This window comes from Triturus cristatus, chromosome 8 (assembly GCF_964204655.1).
Source record: "Triturus cristatus chromosome 8, aTriCri1.1, whole genome shotgun sequence".
In the NCBI taxonomy this organism is placed as follows: Eukaryota; Metazoa; Chordata; class Amphibia; order Caudata; family Salamandridae; genus Triturus; species Triturus cristatus.
In genome coordinates, this window is record NC_140591.1 from 1,147,414,315 (window position 1) to 1,147,431,801 (window position 17,487).

Sequence of the window (17,487 nt, forward strand, 5' to 3'; positions counted from 1 at the left end):
TCCTGGTGCTTGTCAACACGAGCACCGTCAGGAATCGAGGAGGCCTCAACATCAGATGTGATTGGCAGCAAGGCGGCTGTATCGTGCTCACCTCCATATTTGCAACAGGGGCAGCGACACCCACTGGGGTGTAATCAGGAAATTCAAGAGTCTATCATGCTCAAAGACTACATCTACCATAATGCTGTGCATGATGACGCCCACTGGGGCGGGACTTTCAATTTATTTTAATAAAGGGAGTTCCTTCACACAGCTGCTGTCTCCGTATCTCAGTGCTCACCAGTGATCAAGGGCTCACCGCCCGAAACGCGTTTGGTGTTTTGAGGGAAGTGAACAGAACAGTCAAGTTGCCGCCGCCGGTGTTGTCAGTGCGGTAACTCCTCTTTGTGTGACATCTCCATGAGGGCAACCTTTGCGTTTTGATATATATATATATATATATAAATATTATAATACTCAGGTGCTGATCACGATCCGGTAAAAACCGGGTACGAACCGTCGGACGGAGCATATTCTCCGTCCGAAGTGTACCCGGGCTCAAAAATATACAAACATGGAATTACGATACGCACGGAAACACCATTTCCGTAGGAATCGTACAAAACCCCGACCGACGAAAATAAACATACAAATGTGATCCGGGAAAGCGCAGACGTGACGTCGGAACGCACGCAGCCTGCCATTCACGAACCAGGAATTACGATTCGCACCGACGTCATCCCGCACGGACAATATTTTCCGGCAGGCAAAAACTGCCGGGAAATCAGGAACAAGGAGTACCTGCACGCGACGGACAGACATGGACCCGAACCTACGTGTCATCCCGGCCCTCATAGCAGTCGACCTCCTCTACAGGTTACGAAGCAGACGCCGCAGAAGGTCAGAACAACAAAGGGAGGGGGGAAAGGGGGGGGCAGGAGCAGGGGCAGGCCACAAAACCCCTACCAAAGTCACACAGCACACTTGCCCTGGACATACCTGACCCCCAGGCCCTGGTCACTACGAGGGGGTGGGGGCGTGTCCAGCAAAGCCAGCGTCTGCCACAACGGAAGTGCTTGACGACGCGAACCGGCAACACAACAATACAGGTACGTCCCGTACCCACGCCTTAAGAGCGCGGGTACGAGTCGTACCACGCCCACACCTACGTCACCCCAGCAATGGCGGGACGGCTGTACCCACGTGGCAAAGGCCTGGGTACGGCCCGCACAAGCATTCCATAGCGTGGGTATGGATATGTACGGACCGTACCCCCACCCCCATATGCATGGAGCGTACCACCCACCCCAACAGTGTAAGTATGACCCGTACCCTCACCCGCGTACATATGGATCGTACCCCCCACCCCAACAGTGTAAGTACGACCCATAACCTCACCCGCGTACGTATGGAGCGTACCCCCACCCCAACAGTGTATATACGACCCGTACCCTCACCCCAACCGTGTATGTACGACCCGTACCCTCACCCGCGTACATATGGAGCGTACCCCCCACCCCAACAGTGTAAGTACGACCCGTACCCTCACCCGCATATGCTTGGAGCGTACCCCCACCCCAACAGTGTATGTACAACCCGTACCCTCACCCAACCGTGTATGTACGACCCGTACCCTCACCCACGTATGTATGGAGCGTACCCCCCACCCCAACAGTGTAAGTATGACCCGTACCCTCACCCGCGTATGCATGGAGCGTACCCCCACCCCAACAGTGTATGTACGACCCGTACCCTCACCCCAACCGTGTATGCACGACCCGTACCCTCACCCGCGTACGTATTGAGCGTACCCCCACCCCAACAGTGTATGTACGGACCGTACCCCCACCCCAACCATGTATGTACGGCCCGTACCCACACCCGTGTATGTATGGAGCATACCCCCACCCCAACAGTGTAAGTACGACACGTACCCTCACCCGCGTACGTATGGAGCATACCCCCACCCCAACAGTGTAAGTACGACCCGTACCCTCACCCGCGGACGTATGGAGCGTACCCCCACCCCAACAGTGTAAGTATGACCTGTACCCTCACCCGCGTACGTATGGTGCGTACCCCCACCCCAACAGTGTATGTACGGACCGTACCCCCACCCCAACCGTGTATGTACGGCCCGTACCCACACCCGCATATGTATGGAGCGTACCCCCACCCCAACCGTGTATGTACGGCCCGTACGCACACCCGCGTATGTATGGAGCGTACCCCCACCCCAACAGTGTATGTACGACCCATACCCTCACCCGCGGACGTATGGAGCGTTCCCCCACCCCAACAGTGTATGTACGGACCCTACCCCCACCTCGTATGCATGGAGCGAACCCACACCCGTGTATGTTCTAAGCGTACATATCCAGAGACAGGAGGGGTGTGTGCAGAGTCCTCCCAGCAGTGCCCAGAGACAGGAGGGGTGGGTGCAGAGTCCTCCCAGCAGTGCCCAGAGACAGGAGGGGTGTGTGCCTATCACTCCCAGCAGTGCCCAGACACAGGAGGGGTGTGTGCCTATCACTCCCAGCAGTGCCCAGACACAGGAGGGGTGGGTGCAGAGTCCTCCCAGCAGTGCCCAGAGACAGAAGGGGTGTGTGCAGAGTCCTCCCAGCAGTGCCCATGGAAAAAAAGGGTGGAGTACCCACAGATCCAATTGCCACAATTGTCAGTCAGGTGCACCAAGACCCTGCAGTACATGTAACACATGTGTGCGAGGCTGGGAGTACACACATGCATACAGCCTAAAAGGGAACATGTCCACATGAAGTCATGTCAACAGACTACATACACAAGTACAGTGATCACCAAGGATGCCACGAATGATGCAGGTGGAGACATCGCTCTGCATGCATGGCCAAAGTTGAAGGGGTCCGTCACACACCCAGCTAATGTAGACACAGCTCAGCGCTAAATATTGGGAACACCCTGCAGGGAAGATGTCAGGGTACACAGAGGAAGGAACACACCTTGGGACAATTTCACCACATGAACAGAGAAACCTAGCTAACACCTTGTGATGGTACACAGATACCAGGGTACCCCCTATGACCAGCACACTACTACATTTCCCACACACCCAACACATGATCACCACCCAAAATCATGTAGCAGCCCCACCAACAGCAATACCACAAAAGCAGTAGTGTTCTAAGGAAAAAAAGGCTTTATTCAGCATTTCCAAATAAAGTGTGTGTGTATAAAGTTCAATATTTACAAAGCCCATAGGGCAGTCCATGAGTCACAGCTGGATGGGGGACACAGTGGGACGCGTGTCCCCTAGCTTGCCTGCACAGTCAGACTCCTTCGTCTTCCACAGCGGGGAGGGCATAATGTGGGGGGGAAGGGCCAGGCACCGCAGGGACATGAGGGCGAAGGGTAGGCGTCGTGGGTGCAGGGATGGAGGACTCCACCACAGGGGGTGGGGCAGGGCCAAAGGCGGAGGCCAGGATGTCGCTGCACACCTTAGTAAGGTCCTCCAGAGACTCCCCTGCACCCGAAGGAACCACAGGCCCCAAAGAGGGGGGGATGGAGGGATGGGTCGCAGTGCCACTGGGGAGGGTGTGGACAGGGGGGGGACTCAACCACCCTGACCGGGGACTCCCTTGACCGCTTGTGGGGTGGTGTCAGAGTGGGGCTCAGGGACAGAGCGGCCATGAAGGAGTCCTTGCCGGATATGTGGCCAGGAGAGCTGAGGGGAGGGGATTTGGAGGGAGTGGATTTGGTGGAATGCGGACTCCCACTCTGGCTGCGTGACTTACGTTTGCCCCCCGACCCAGTGGGTGTGCCTACTTCACCCTGTGTGTGTGTGCCAGGAGGTGTGCGTATGACCTTCCCTGCTGGTGTGGTGCCTGTGTCTGTTGTGGTGGGTGCATGCTGACGTCTGGGTGTACGTGGGACAGGCATGGGAGTGGGAAGTGTGGATGGGTCAGGGGTAGGGGGTTGGACGTGGCGCTGCAGGAGACCCACTGCTGCAGTCAGTGTCGACTCAATGGACCTCAGCAAGTTGCGTTGGTCAGCCTGCGGTGAAAAAATGCCCTCCAAGTATGCCTCCATGTTGTTCAGCACTTGGCTGTGGCCATGGAGGACATTAAGCATCGCAGCCTGACCAACCTGCAACTGCCGCTGGTTGTCCACAGACTCGGCATTCGCGGCAGCAGTGGAGACAGGGGCAGGGGGTGCGGTGCCTGGCAGGAAGGAGACATGTGGTGACCGGGCACGCTGGGAAGGGACACGAGCAAGTGGGAGGCGGCTGATAGCAATGGAGGGGGCGGGGTGAGATGTTGTGCCGCTGTCAGCTGCTGGTGCAGCCTCTGCCCACTCGGAGAGATCATCCTCGGACCCGTCAGCCTTATATTCTGTCGTGCAAATGGACAGGTCCTCGGCCTCACTCTCCTCCGCCTCAGTACCACTCAATGTGCCAGCCACGATGTCAACGTTGGCACTGGTGCTCGGTCCCTCCGCTCCGTCTGTGCTCATGTCTCCCTCCGTGTCCCCCGACGATGCTGTGGGCAAGGTGAAGAGACAGCAATTAATCACACACCTGTATACATATGTCACATGAGTCCAATCTACATAGGTTACAGTGCATAGCCTAAAAAGAAAGATCAGTAACATCTACAAAACAAGGTACAGATGTAGGGCATGGAACACACAGTTGGTTGAGTGTATGTCCAGACAAACATCACACACTGGCCAGACCTAGCAAGGAGAATTCTGGTTCTGACATGTAGGCTTGGCCCGCACCAACCACCCCCTACATGAGACAATTTGTTGAGACACAGGTGGCACTTACATCTCTTAGTCTGGGTGAAATACACAGGGGCTGCATAAATGCAAGATTGGACGCCAAATACCCAAGGTGCGCCTGTCCAAATAATCATGTACAAATGGCCATCATCAGATGATTGTAACAAGACACACAGGCTCTGGCCACCGTGAGTATGAACAAGGAAAATCAGGTCAGGCTGTACAGTGGACACTTGTACTACATTTTACGTCAATATACATGGTGCCAGGGGACAATGGCACAGAGCACAACCTATGCTGTAGACACTGAGAGTGTCCACGTTTTGTGATGACACACATGACACCTTGGAAAATATGCCCCAGGGGACAGTAGTGGCCACACAACTCCATGGTCCTGAATGGGAATGACTGCAACACACCCCACCATCCCTGCACTATGCGTATCGCACACTCATGCACATCATGTCACAGGCCACAACATAGGACATGCGTGCTGTAAGGCATGATACTTGAGAGAATAACTCCCATGTCTGGACTCAGCATCAGTGCCAACTGACATGGAACCCACATGTACTGAACTGGACAGGGCACAGGCAAGGTCCCAAAACCTGTTACACACCACCCCCACACATGATGCTACAGGCATAGTTCACGTGGAGAAAGCGCCAGCCTACATTACCTTGTGAAGGAGTGACTACACACAGACCAGGGAACACATTGCAAGGAGGGGAAGGGAGGCAGGAGAGCACCGCTATACTGTGGGTAACAGGATCTGCACAGCACCTTTAAACCCTGGCAGTGTATCCATGCAACTGTGCACTTACAAATGCTGGTGACACACAACAAACACACATGTACCTACCCCCTTCCTGCTGCTGCTTCTCCTGTAAGCGCCTCTCCAAGTCTGGAAATACCACCGCCAGCACACACTTGTGGATGTGGGTCAGACGGCGGTGCCCGCGGTTCTTATGGGTCTCAGGTGAGTCCCCCAGCAGGACCTGTGCGATCCTCCGCGTCCAGCACCGGATATCCTGCCAGCGTTTCCTCACCTGGGCCAGGCGCCGCTTGCGACCATCCGCACTCCTCACGGCACTGACGGCGGTCAGCAATATCTGCTTCTTGGCAGAGGCGCCTACCTGTGAGGATGAACAAGTGACACTACATCAATACACCAGGCACATGTCACAGAGAGACATATTAGAACAAACTTTCTGTTTACAACAAGGCATAGTATGCATCCAGCGCATTGTACCATTGTCATAGGGACATGATCCTCTGGGGAAGGGCAAAAGCAGTACGTGCCATTGAAAGTACACAGGTGGAATGAGAGCAACTACACAAGCAATGATCCAGGTTCACACTGTGCATCACAAGCTACACCAGGATAATGTGCAGCACATCTAAGCAGTCACATGCCACAGGCCACTGACGCTACCACAGCAGAGTACACAGACACACACAGGCACAGGACATTCACCTGCCATTGCCAAATGCAGTGACAAACCTCACTCTGCACATGTGCCACTAGACGGGGGGGGGCTCACAGGTGTGGGGCTGGCCCTGCACATCAGACACACAGCACTGCTCCCTGCTCACATCACATGGGCAGGGTAAATCCATCCCTCATGCAGCCCGGGTGCCACACTCCACATATGCACCCACCCACATGACAGGGGACTTACACACACACCGATGTCCAGGGTACAAACACATCATGTGGACACTCTCAGCACAGGTACACAGAACTAACACACATCTGTGGGTACAGTCACCTGTCACACTGGGCTGACCACATAATCACATGTGGACTGTAGAGGCCACATTCCCAGGAGGACAAGACAGGCAGAATGTGGCATGCACCATGCAGTGATTGTCACAGTAAACACAATGCAAGTGAGTACGGCAGACATGCACCACAGCATGCACTGGCTGGGAGACATCAGGCATTCCCCCCCCTGGGACCCCCCCTACAGTACATAGCATGAGTGCCACACCTGGACACAATGCCAGAAGTCACAGTCACAAACAAGGGACACAGTCTGTGCTAGTAGACTCTGCACTCACCTGATACCCTGGCCGGCCATACAGCAGGGGGTACTGTGGGAGGATCACATCCAGCAAAGCCAGGTTCTCCTCCAGGGTGAAAGGCTGTGACCTCTCCACAGACCTTGACATGGTTCCAGGGAATCAGTAGTAGCAGCTAGGTCGTCGAATACAAAGATGTGCAGGCAAGTGCTCCCTCATGGGACCTGGCTGCCTTATATCTGCCTTGCTGGCCTGTTTCATGCACAGGAGTACAGAGTGATTGGTCACTCACATTTGCATCCTATGTTTCCTCCAATCCCTTCAAACCTAGCACAGTCAGTGGATTCTTATTGTGTTTTTTTCTTGAGCATGATGTCAACTCCAGAACCACATTGCAACAAAGTAGATTCATTCAAACTGACTACTGCTGTGCCTCTGCTTAAAAAAATTCAAACTTTAAACTTGGTCTCTATGACAACCAGCATGCATGTAGGCCTTTCTACTTGTCCCTCATGTGTCCCCTATGTAATTTGGAGTTTCACACACAGGTACGGTGCATCCCTGGGCCCTAGGCCACCACAAATGCATATCAATGGCCCGTACAGGCGTGTGTACAGTCCGTATCACTATGGGTGTGCTTGTGTATGCGTACCCATAGTGAAAGTGAGCGTACGCACGCATGTACGGTCCGTATCACTATGGGTACACATATGCGAGAACACCCATAGTGATAGTGAGCGTACAGGCGTGTGTACGGTCCGTACCACTATGAGTACGCATACGCGAGAACACCCATAGTGAAAGTGAGCACACGCACGCGTGTACGGTCCGTATCACTATGGGTACACATACGCGAGAACACCCATAGTGATAGTGAGCGTACAGGCGTTTGTACGGTCCGTACCACTTTGATTACGCATACGCGAGAACACCCATAGTGAAAGTGAGCATACAGGCGTGTGTACGGTCCGTACCACTATGAGTATGCGTATGCGTACTCATAGTGGTACGGACCGTACACACGCCTGTACGCTCACTATCACTATGGGTGTTCTCGTGTATGTGTTCCCATAGTGATACGGACCGTACACACGTGCGTACGCTCACTATCACTATGGGTACACATACGGCAGCACTCCCATAGTGATAGGGAACGTACACAGGCCCTCTGAGCGAAAGTACGGTGCCTTTCACACATCACAGTGGTGACAGGCAGCACACAGGAAGGAATAGGGCTGACATACTTGTCCATGGGTGGACATCAAGGCATTGTCTGGGCAGTACTACATGTGTGGGGCACAGGTGTGAAAGGCTGTGATGTGGCACATTACTCCTGAGTCGAGAAGGCAACAGATGTATGATGAGATGTGTACAGATGTTATGTGTGACGGTGCAATGTGTGCCAGGCATGCCCTTAACTCCTTTGACATGTGTGCATGTCGTACTGCACACTTGGGATGAGCGTAACTGGCATGGCACGGTCAACAACACACGCAAGTGTCCCCTGATGCCCGCTACAGGGGTTACCACACCAGACATGTCACTACCCACGGTGCACGATGTGACAATGTCATGTATGTGTGGGGGGTTCCCATTAGCTTGATGTTGGAGCTCCCTCAAATGCATCAGCTGTTGCAGCAACCAACATGTGTCTGTGTGTAGATGGACATGGCCCTCTGTTCTGCACACCAGGCCACATGTGGTATCGGATGTGAGGTGCGTATGTATGCATGGGACACGGAGTAGCGTAACAAGGACATGTCTGCATCCTCTCTATGAATGTGTGGTGAGTCATTACATGCACACCTTCATGGCAAGGTGTGTGGGCTGTCCTAGTGTAATGTCATGTGACCTGTGGCTCTAGTGTTCCGCTACCAGTCTCTGCAATCGACATCCTACTTCTGCTGATGTGTGGATGTATGTCACTCCTGTGTTGCGTCTGGCTGTTCACTTACACTGAGACACAGCTAATCCCATGCCATGGCATGTGGAGGTTCACAATCTCCGTGTGTAGCTGGGTCTTGGTAGGAGTGTCACCTGGCAGCCATACGTGTCCAGGGCATGTGGCACATACCTGACTCCGTATGTCGCATATGTGTATTGACAGATTAACATGTGCTCAGCACCAAAAAATTGTTGTTGTAGTGCACTCACTCTTCCTTGTCACTTCCAAATAACTGCAGAGCGCCGCCTCTTCCCCGACCAATTCCGGACTTGGCTGACATGCGGGAGAATGACTGTATACGCTGCTACCGCTTCCCCCAACCGTTGATTGTGGAGTTGACGGCGAGGCTGGCACCACACCTGCAACCGCTGCACAGGTATCCTACGACACTGACACCCAAGATGAAGGTAATGGCAGCCCTACATTTTCTTGTCACGGGTACCTTTCAAAATACCATAGCTCATGTTGGCGGCATGTCCCAGAGCATGTTCTGCCGTGTGCTGCATGATTTCTTAGAGGCCATGTTGCTTCACCTGGATGAGTTCATCAATTTCCCAACCCCTGAAATGTTGACTGGTGTCAAGCGTGGATTCTATGCCCTGGGAGGGATGCCCCATGTCATTGGGTCCATAGATGGGACACATGTGGCTTTGGTCCCACCACAGGCACAGGAGGTAGCGTACAGGAATCGCAAGCACTACCACTCCATCAATGCCCTTGTGGTGTGTCTGTCCAACATGGTGATTTCACATGTCTGTGCTCGTTTTCCAGGATCAGCACACGATGCCTACATCATGAGGCGTAGCAGGGTGCCTGAAATGATGACGCAGCTGCGCAACGAACGAGCATGTGTTGTTGGTGGGTACACTCTGTCTGTCCTGTATTTTGCGTAGACTTCCAGCACGACCGCTTCTCCTGTCCTACTTATGTCCATGTGGTTTCCATGTAGGGGACGCTGGCTATCCCAACATGCCATGGCTGATCAGACCTCTCCGCAACCCCATCACGCCGGCCCAGCTCCGCTACAACACCGCCCATGGCCGGACAAGGCGAGTGATAGAGAGGACATTTGGCCTCCTGAAGAGCCGATTCCGATGCCTCCACAAGACCGGCGGCGCCCTCCCATATGCCCCAGCGAAGGTCTGCAAAATCTTCATGGTCTGCTGCATGCTGCACAACATGGCAGTTGAGAAAGCTGTGCCACTCATCCTGGATCAAGATGATCAGGACCATCCACCCGTGGAGTACCAAGGTCTTGGCAATCGGGCTAGTGATGTGGAGGATGTGGTTCCGCAAGAGGACATCCGGACTCGGCTCATACGCAACTTCTTTGCTTAGTGGTGAGTACCAGTGTCTGTGTGTGCACGCATTGGTCCCCGTGTGGCATGTGTTGTGATGTGTGTGTCCATCTGCATGTATGGCACGTGAGTCAGAGGTGTGTGTGGATGTGTCACTGGAGTGATGGTGCCAGTGATGTGTATTTCCCCAGTCATAATTGTGACCTAGCATGTTTTCATCCTTACATGTGTCGAGTACATGCACATGCAAGTGGCTGTGCTTTTTGTGGCTGACTTCTTGTGTGTCTCTCTTCCCCAGGTACTTGCGCATGCCGTCTTCTGGTTGCATTGTTGTGGCACTGCTATTCCTCATGGACACGTCATCGTGTGCTGACTCAGCGTTACACGCACGGACAAGTTTGGAAGTCTCCTTAGGGTAAGGGATGCATCAGGGGTGTATTGGGTGTGGCAGTTGTTGTATGCACACTGCCCCTGTCGATGTTTGGTTCCTCTGCAGACATGCCGCATCACCATGGTACACATGACATGCAGCTGGGTACACCTGAATAGATGGTCAGACTTGTTGACAGTCATCAGTGATGGGATTGTGGAATGTGATGATGGCATCAATGTGTGTTACACTGCCCTCGGACACATACGGTTTGCATTGGCTTGACATGGTGTGGGACTTCCACATCAGCGGATCAATGGTGTATGGCAGTCTCTCCGTGAGCAGCAGGGGGTGTTTAGCTGTTAGCCGACACTTGTGTGCCAGTTCCATGGCTATCACGCATTTGTGCTGCAGAAGGGGGGTTCCAGTGTTGGACCCACATGTTACTCCACATGACCCGTTCATGTGTACTCCGAGTTGCCTCTGCAATCCCGAATACATGACTAATAAAGGTGTCCCTATGCCTCCAAGGTGCCTCTTCTCAGTCAATGCTGGTGTGTTGCCACAGTGCATCCGGCATGTCTGGCATGGTTTTCCGTGATAGTGGCTATGTGTCTATGTGTAGAGTGGCAAGATGCAAGCTGTTTGTGTGGGATTAGACTGTGTATTGTGCATGATGTCCATGACTGTGTGGGTATTGTGACATGTGCCATCCCCATGCATCCAACGTTGGCCAGGCCACCATTCTCTGCATCCACCTGACTCAAGCTTGCAGGATATGGTTCTGCCACCTGTCCACACATACCTGGGTGCCCCCCAGGACACTCCACATGATCCCTGACCTCTGCGCATGGCTGTCGCTGTACTCAAAATGTCTGTCGGCACGGTTGTGCGGCCACCCCCTCAGCTGGTTGGGCCCATCACGGGTGTGTATGGTGCTCCATGTCTGTCTTGCCTAATAAATACAATGTGACCCATGTGTGTCCTGTGCAAGACTCAGGCCCCAGGGTGTGGATGGTTGAAGTCAAATAAGAACTCCGGCATGGTTAGACTTTACAAGACACATGTAAGGTAATAATGGAAAAGGTAGGCATCTTCTCTTTATGGTGTAACTTTTTATTTTGGTTGGGGTACCGGGGGGGGGGGGTATGACATGAGGGGCTTTCCGGGTGTGTGGAATCCAAAGTTCACTGGGGGAGTTGGTGTCCTTGCCATTTGAAATCCTCAGAGTCCATGCCACAGTCTTTGTCAACATTGGTCAGACAGTGACCAGCAAGTCCATGTGGCAGAGAATGTCTTTTGCTGCTGTGCTGCTGTTGCTCCAGTGGGCCAGGTACCAGGCCAGGTGTCCTGGGAGATGGTGCTGTTGCGCCAACCCTCACGGTCTTTTCCGTGGACGACCCGCCCTCCTGCGGGGACCCTCAGAAACAGGCCGTGACGATGTTTGGGATGCTCCGTCGGATGTCTCTTCCTCCTCCTCCTGATCCCTCCCTGTGGGTGGTGATGTTCTACGCCTGATGGCACAGGGAGGGTTGCCCATGTTGTCGGCTATCCGACGGAGTGTACTGTGAATTCCCGTGAACACCGTCACGAGCTCAGCCTGTCTGTCCTCCATCCGCCCTTGGTGTCGCAGTAGACAGGCATGTTGCTCCGCATGTTGCTGGGCCTGCTGGGTCTTGATCTCATCAAGGGTCCCCTTCATCTCGTTGAGGGTGGACACAACCTGGGCCATGCCCGTGGTGTCCTGCCGGTATGTGTCCAGGATGTTTCTGACATGGGAATATACCGGTTCCCCAGCCAACTGGTCAGGCTCGCGCCTCCGCCGTCCTCCACTCCCACCACCCCTGCCCACTTGCACCTGGCCTGCCCTTGTGGGCACATCGGGTCTCCGGGACCCCTGAGGGGTGGCATTGGCGTTGTCGCCTGCCTCCTCCTGGGTGCCCGGTACACCATGTCCCTCCTGGCCAGCCTGGCTGCATTGTGGTGGTGGGGCAGGGATCCTGGGTGTCTCCTGGGATGTGGCAGGAGTGGGGGTGGTGGTTGGCCCAGTTGTACCTGACGCAGGTGCTGCAGGTCGTTGGACACCAGAGGGGCCAGGTTGGTTGGGGTCGGGTTCGTCCACAGAGTGGTGAGAGTCGTCGCTGCTGGTGGCTCCGTCATCCCGCCGAGCCGGGTCCTGTGAGTCTTCCCCCCCAGTGTTGGGGGGTGATCCACGACGTTGACCTGTGTGTGAGAGAGACAATGTTAATTTTGTTCCATGCAACATCCATGTTTCATTGGTTTCTAAGTTGGCACATTTCCTCTGGGAATTTGGATATGTCTTGCATTCCACTCACAGTGCACTTGTGCATGGGTATGTCCCTTGGCCACAGCTTTTCCGACTTTACCTATGTGTGGCACAGTCTTACTTGCTGCGTCAATTGTGACTGCAGTCAGCAGTGGAGTGGGCAGGTGTGGTGAGCCATGCATTGGCGCCTTCCGTGTTGCACTGCACATGGAGTGGTTCCACACACTTAGATAATGCAGGTAGCTGGCGTTGTGCTCGTGCACAGGTTGTGACATGGCCCTGTGTTTTGCCATGGAGAAGACGGGGGGTTCTGGCACTGGCCACCCTTGTCTACATGCACGCAGTCCACCTGCTGACGAGCAGACATTCCCACACCCCACAAGGCTGATTTGCTCTCCCTGTGTGTCCCTTTCTCACTCCCTCTCTGTCCCCCTCTCCCTCCCTCTGTGTGTCAGCCTCCTCCCTCTGTCCGTCTCCCTGTGTCTCCCTCCCTCTCTGTCCCCCTGTCCCTCCCTCTGTGTGTCACCCTCTGTCACCTCAGCCCATCTTCCTGGGCACACACTGTTAGCAGATCTTTGAATGGCCCTTGGATTGTTGATGTGAGTTTGTTTCTGATCTCCAGGCACCCATTGGGTGTAGTGTCTGTGTCTGCGCTGTGGTGGTGTGTGCTGCCACTCTTTCACAGTGTTGGCTGTTCATTAGCTGCTGTCATGTGCAAGAACGTGCCATCACCCCCATGTGTTAATGCAAGGCATCCGCCATTTGCTGGCAAGTCTTTCCTGTGTGGGGACACACTGTTTGTCTGGCTGTAACCTAGGCCACATGGGCAGGGGGCATTGTTGTCTGCTTCTGAGTTGCACTATGTGATTTTTGGGGCCCACACTCCCGCCATCCGGCTTACCGTGTCTTGTGTTGGTGTTTTCTGTGGCCTGTAACTTGGCATTGTCCAGCTGGGTGCATGGGGCATGGTGGCGCCAGTGGCATGTGCGTGTTCATGGAGTGTGGTTGAGTCATGCGATAGCTTGGGGTGGTTGCGTGCCTGTTTGTGAGTTTGGTTGTGGATGACGTTCCCCCCATGTGAGGTGAGTTGTTTGTGTACTCACCCGGGTCTCGGAGTCCTTCTAATCTGTCCACTGCCACCACCGGCAGTATGGCCATCACCCTCTCCTCCCAGGGATGGTATTCTACGCATCTGCGGGGCGGCCCTCCTCCAGTGACGTTGGCCTGGTTGAGTTCGTCGGTCATTTTGGCTCGGACCCTCCTCCGCAGATCGTACCACCTGGCTTGGCATTCATGCCTGGTCCTACTGGTGTCCGCAACAGCATTTACAGCATTGACAATCGTCTGCCACATGGCTGTTTTTTCAGAAATGCTGGTCTGTCTGACCAATGTTCCAAAGAGGTGTGGCTCGACTCTGAGGATTTCATCGACAAGGACCTCCAACTTTCGGCTAGTGAACTTTGATTTCTTGTTAGTGGGCATGGTGAGGGGAGTGGGTGTGGATGGTGGGGGGTGTGTGTGTGGATGGTTGTGGGTGTGTGGGTGTGGTTGTGCAGGTGTGTGTGTGAATGTGATGAGGGGGTGTTTGTGAAGGTGTGTGTGTGAAGGTGTGCAAGTGTAAGGTGTAGTATAGGTTCTAGTATGGTGCTGTAGGTTGTCTGTGGGGTCTGGCAGCAGTGAGTCTGTTGCAAAGGCTCATGGTTTGTGTGTGTGGGCCCTTTTTATTGGTCCATTGGTGGGTGTGGCTGTGTTTGAAGTTTGGGTGGGTGTGTTATAAGGAGTGGTTGTGTTTTGGGCCTCTGTTTGGGATTTTGGCAGTTGCAGGTCAGTGAATGTGTTTTTTTTGTGCTTGTTGGACATGTTTTGTGGCTTTGTGCCATTCGAATGGTGTATTCTTGTGTTGTTTCGCTTTGTCCTGGTTGTGTACGTGCGTTTTTAACGTGTGTATGGTGTGTACTTCGGGCATTTTGTTGTACAGTGCTGTCCTTGTGCCTGGCTTGGTACGACTCGTACATGCGCGATGTTGTGTGAAGGTGCTGGTGTTGGGGCCTGGGGTGCGCTCCGTACTTAGAATGTTGGGGTGGGGGTACGCTCCATACGTACGCAGGTGAGGGTACCGATTGTACATACACGGTTGGGGTGGGGGTACGCTCCATACGTACACGGGCGAGGGTACGGGTCGTACATACACGGTTGGGGTGGGGGGACCGGTCGTACATACACGGTTGGGGTGGGGGTATGCTCCATACGTACGTGGGTGAGGGTACGGGTCGTACATACACGGTTGGGGTGGGGGGACCGGTCGTACATACACGGTTGGGATGGGGGTACGCTCCATACGTACGCGGGTGAGGGTACAGATCGTACATACACGGTTGGGGTGGGGGTACGCTCCATACGTACGCGGGTGAGGGTACGGATCGTACATACATGGTTGGGGTGGGGGTACGCTCCATACGTACGTGGGTGAGGGTACGGGTCTTACATACACGGTTGGGGTGGGGGTACGCTCCATATGTACGCGGGTGAGGGTAGGGGTCGTACATACACGGTTGGGGTGGGGGTGCGCTCCATACGTACGCGGGTGAGGGTACGGATCGTACATACACGGTTGGGGTGGGGGTACGCTCCATACGTACGCGGGTGAGGGTACGGGTCTTACATACACGGTTGGGGTGGGGGTACGCTCCATACGTACGCGGGTGAGGGTACGGGTCATACATACACGGTTGGGTAGGGGGGACCAGTCGTACATACACGGTTGGGGTGGGGGTACGCTCCATACGTACGCTGGTGAGGGTACGGGTCATACATACACGGTTGGGATCGGGGTACGCTCCATACGTACGCGGGTGAGGGTACGGGTCGTACATACACGGTTGGGGTGGGGGTACGCTCCATATGTACGCGGGTGAGGGTACGGGTCGTACATACACGGTTGGGGTGGGGGGACCGGTCGTACATACACGGTTGGGGTGGGGGTATGCTCCATACGTACGCGGGTGAGGGTATTGGTCGTACATACATGGTTGGGGTGGGGGTACGGGTCGTACATACACGGTTGGGGTGGGGGTACACTCCATATGTACGCAGGTGAGGGTACGGGTCGTACATACACGGTTGGGGTGGGGGTAGGGTCCGTACATACACTGTTGGGGTGTGGGTACGCTCCATACGTACGCGGGTGAGGGTACGGGTCGTACATACACGGTTGGGGTGGAGGTACGCTCCATACGTACGCGGGTGAGGGTACGGATCGTACATACACGGTTGGGGTGGGGGGACCGGTCATACATACACGGTTGGGGTGGGGGTACGGGTCGTACATACACGGTTGGGGTGGGGGTACTCTCCATACATACGCGGGTGAGGGTACGGATCGTACATACACGGTTGGGGTGGGGGGGACCGGTCGTACATACACGGTTGGGGTGGGGGTACGCTCCATGCATTCACGGGTGGGGGAACGTCTCGTACATACACGGGTGTACATACACGGGTGGGGATTCGACTCGTACATAGGAGGGCTGGGGGGTGTTGGGCGTGTATGCGGGCACATGTCTCCATGGTTGCTATGGTAGTTCGGTGTGGATGGTGTTTTTTCCATACGGTTGTAACATCGGACGCACGGGATGGATCGTGATTCCGCGGTCGGACTTCACTTTTCACATTTGTACGGTAAATCGTCCGAGGACGTGTCAGACAAATTTTCCGACCCGAGGACGTGTGGGGAATAATTCCCAATGCGGTTCGTATGGACTTTTTACCATGCGAATCGTGATTGGCAGTTTGTACGGCACTTGTAGGATTTGTACGGTAAAAAGACCGGATACGAGTCATACGGGGAATCTTTTTACCGGATCGTGATCGGCACCATAATATTGTGGTTATCCCTAATGGTTTGAAAAGTGGGTTTCTAACAAATGGTTCTGTACCAGAATGTTTAAACTGTAGCTAGGTTTGAGATTGATTTTAATTGAGTGAGGGATAAGAAAAAGGAGGTGAGTATCCCTTTGAATAGACACTCTAGACAATGGAAAATTGAGGACCCAGTAGAAGGCTTTTTGCCAAAATGTGTTGGCCGGACACAATCAGCATGGAGCACTTTCTGTGAGAATGGCAATAGAAAAATAAAAAATATTGTGGAACATACCAGATTGGAGCCATCTCCTGTTTCATGGTGAATGGAAGTGGCTGAAGAAAGACGGGACCTGAACTCAAATATGTATATATATATATATATATATATATATATATATATATATATATATATATATATATATATATATATGGTGAGCAGTCTAAATATCGATAATTTAATTTCGACCTACAATAATATCGAGTTTAGAATATCGAAGGGACAGAATATCGATGTCAAGAATATCTATGGACAGAATATCGACCCTAAGGTAAGTAATATTGTTTTTTTTTATATCGATGTTAGTAATATCGAAGTTAGTAATATCTATATGAAATATATCGATGTTACTAATATCGATGTCACTAATATCGATATTTATAATATTGCTATGTATTTTATTGTGTATTTAATATGTATGTGTTCATAATTTTTTGTTAAGTATTCTACTGGTTTTAAAATATATGTATACAATTTTTATATTTTAATAATGTTTTTTTGAAGTTAATTTTGTGTTTTAGTACCGTAGCGGGTTGTAGGTTTATAGGGGAATAGGGTGGAAAGGTTTTTAATTATATGAAATTATTTATAAATTTTTAGGAATTATAAATTAATTTTAAATAATTTTTGCGTTTAAATTCTGTAGCGGGTTGTGGGTTTATACAGGATTAGGGTGGGAAGTAATTT